Genomic DNA, 3,864 nt, shown 5'->3' with positions numbered 1-3,864 from the left:
ATTAATTTGAGGATTACAACACGTCCTAGACATGTGGACAGAGTTTACACGAGGACAAATATCAGAATGTTTATCAATCTCTAGCATCTAATCAGAGATTCCAAATAGCATGATTGACGGGGTTCAAAGACCTATTACAGTTTCAGACGGTGCTCATTTCTCGAGCACAAAGAATAATAACGGCAGCTTTACAATGGTTTATGACCCAATGGACTGTGTTCTTAACTTTTTTTATTTGAGTACTATCAGTAGATGCTCATTAACTCATTTTTTCGATAGCCGTCTGAAAAGAAAATGGAAAAGAAATAGTCAAAATGTATGGCGTCCTGTTTGACTTGATAGAAACTGTCGGAGATTAAATGTCAAGAACAAAGTTGAAGAAAACGAGACATATATCGTATCTGAAAATAGTGGAGTGACAAGACCGTCAAAATTTTGAATTTAATGTACCACCCTACCCTACGGCTGATTTGTACTTTTTTGGTCAGATATATTGTCAAGCAATAATTTTTGCCCGGTCGTAGAAAATTCTATGGTCAAATTTTAAAATAATAGGAGATTAAAGATCAGTGAATGAAATATGACCATAACATTGAACATAAAAGATAAAGATCAAGGAATTAATTAAAATAATGTAAATTTGTATAGGAATTTTATTTATTCTGTAAATATATTGATTTCATGGAAAAAGAACGAAAATTTGAATAACTATGCCCGTTTGTCTGTCTGTAAGATTAAAGGTTTGTCTTAAGTATTTTTAATTAAATTTTAAAGGTTTAATGCAAATGTACATGTTATTCTCAACGTAACAATTGCGTAATATTTAGTACATGAAGTAAAGAAAAATAAAAACAAGAACAAAATCACCCACCATCACCACCCACCCACCCCGGACCCCCCCCCCTAAAAAAAAGGAATATGACTAGCTTTCGCATCTTGTTTTTCAGATGTAGATTCATTATTTTTCAAGAAATTGTTCGACGCTCTTTTTTAAGCAATTTAAGTAACTTAAATAAAAATTCTGCTCTCACACTGGATTTCGGTATTCCAGTCTCATCCAAAGGACAACAAAATATTTAAAGTCTTAATATTTTTCATAAGCTAATTTTTTGTATCATGTAATGTTGTCTATGATTCGAAAATTTATGGATAATCTAATGAACTTTCGACTATCCGTTTACTCATAAATTCAGCGGATTACATTGTAAGGATTTAGTGGTTTCGAAAGACTTTTAACACGTATTGATGATGAAGTTGCAATTCTTGGAAAGGGGTGAAGCGGTCAAATTAATGGCGTAACACATTTGCTAGAGCTATAATTTCTATTCATTGGATTACATGAACATATTTGTTCTTAACTTTGCAAGAATATGTTTCATTTGCAAACTATACGGAAGAAACTTTGCAAAAGAGCTAAAAGTAATGATAGCCGATCTTTTAAAAAGATACTTTACGTGTAGGTGGGTAGATAATGATTAGAACAGTGCAAAATGTTTATCACTATGCAATATCCAAATTAATTAAATGCATGTCGTGCATGGGTTTTTTTTTTTTTACCTGCTTACTGAAAACTTTATACCTTGATTTTTTTAAAGCCTTACATTTATCAGATGTACTGAAAAGAATGTTATTTAATTTTGGCAGTATGTAAATGATGAAATGCGCAAACAAACTGTGTATCCCTTAGTTTATAAAATTTTACAAAGTCCATGTGTTTGCTATAGAAAACATGAAATATATTTCCGACGGAAACATGAAATAATTTCTTTAAAGTGAAGGAAAGTTCTTCAGATGAGATACTAAAATTGTTCTTCTCTTCTCTTTCATAAAAATTAGTTCTGCGTTAATCTGTATAGCTTGTGACGCAGAAAGGCAATATCCTATCATGCAAGATATCTTGTTCAAACAGGAATGTAAAAGAAAAGTTACATGCTTGTCATTTAGGAATTTTTTAAATTGAAAAAAACAACTTTCAAATGCTCATTAATTCAAACTGAATATTAGCCTTATTTTATTAAAAGTAGTTCTAAGCTAATTCAATATTCTTAACAATAGTCTGATCGATGTGGCCACTATCACAGGCATGATGGGATTAAGAAATAAAGTCCGCGTTTTCGTGAATGTTGCAGAATAACCTCCGAGGTCGAGAAATGTTGTTTGAAAGATAAAAGCCGAGGCTTTTATATTTCAAACAACATTTCGAGACCGAGGAGGTTATTCTGCATCATTCACGAAAACAAGGACTTTATTTCTATTCTGCTACATGTAGTTAGCAGCCCTAAAATACGACTGATCGTTTCTCTATAGAGAATCGAATTAGGTCACCATGCTGCTTTAACGCTGTTCCATTTAACACCAGAGTGTAAATTTATCTGTTTACCTGTGAATAGAGTGCAGACAATTTGAGCTTTTGCTGCATTAAAATAGCCTTTTATTGTTTGTAGCTTAAAAAGATTAATCTTTCTGAATATACAATAACAAAATCAGTTTCCTATTTAACAACTTTATTACCAAGATCACGGAGTTTAAATATGGCGGAGGGAGGTTCGGGAAATAGCCCCGCTTGGCCTTAGAAGCCTACATTCATCAGCCACTTTCTGCAATATACAGTGTTTAAATTGCAAAAGACGACACATCAATGTGGTTTAAATACGTATTTCATTCTTAAGTCAAATGTACATTTCAACTGCACAGGTTTTATACGTGTTTCTGATCTGATAATTATTTGATGACGTTCGTGATTTATTGGAGAATAATGTCCACGGCTTTCCTTTGAAGTAGCCAATAATCGTAGTAGAATTCTATATAATTTTATCAGTTTCCGATATACAAAACATTTTAGATCAAGTAAACTGAATACAAGACTTAAGAGTGAAGATATCCTTAAAACACGTGGGGATTATGTGATCACAAATCATTGTCTCATATATATCTTTCTAACACTTAAGTAAATATTCATTTTTTTTTTTTTTTCAAGAAAAAATTTTGGTCAGTTTTACTGTTGAAAGTAACACAGTTTCTATAGCAAAACATTAGATTATTAAAAGGAGGGGGGGGCAAATAATATTACAAATTAATCTAGCTTGTAAATTTAGATACCCGTAACTATCCTATTACACAGAAACTAGTATTTTTTTTTATTCAATGATTTATCTTTAAAAAAGAAAAATATCAGCAAGTAAATTAAACGACTGAAATACTCCCCCTTTTTTTGTCACTTTCATCGCAAGTTTAAAAAAAATTTGACTTGAGAAAATTCTACGACCGAGCGAAAATGTAAGAGGAGGGGTGTCTCTTTTATAAAATATAACTTTCAGCCGTAGGGTATGCCGGTCCATTAAACTCGAAAACGAAGCATCTTTTTCTAGGTTGTTCACTCCACTAAAATAAACCAAATTGTCATTTCTTCTCATTCCTAAAACCAAGAGGGAAAGAATTAAAAACAGCAGCTTGTAATACTGCTATAAACACAAGTCTTGATTTTTTTTTGTTTATCTATATTGTTAACCCAAGCAATTGCCAATACGCCAGAATATCAAAGAAAACAATGGTATGTTCCTAATTGGCTGGACAGCTTTAATACTTCCTGGACTGTCACTCCATACCACCAAGTGTCCATTTTATTATTGAACGAATGTCATTTGTTTCAAACAGGATAACCACAAGGAGATGAATTATTTTTTATTTACGATTTTTTATTATAAACTATGCTTATTCAAATGTTCAATAACATGTTTCTGGGAGGTCAAGATCCATCATTATTAAATCTTAATTAATAACAATAATGAACACGTTAATTAACTGTCTTTGAGACATTGCGTATTATTCGAATTTTCAGTTTGACAGGGAACCTTGTATATAAAT

Source organism: Saccostrea cucullata, unplaced genomic scaffold (assembly GCF_032062105.1).
Source record: "Saccostrea cucullata isolate Sc308-1 unplaced genomic scaffold, CSIRO_AGI_Scuc_v1 ctg71, whole genome shotgun sequence".
In the NCBI taxonomy this organism is placed as follows: domain Eukaryota; kingdom Metazoa; phylum Mollusca; class Bivalvia; order Ostreida; family Ostreidae; genus Saccostrea; species Saccostrea cuccullata.
Note: the sequence above shows the minus strand (reverse complement) of the source record.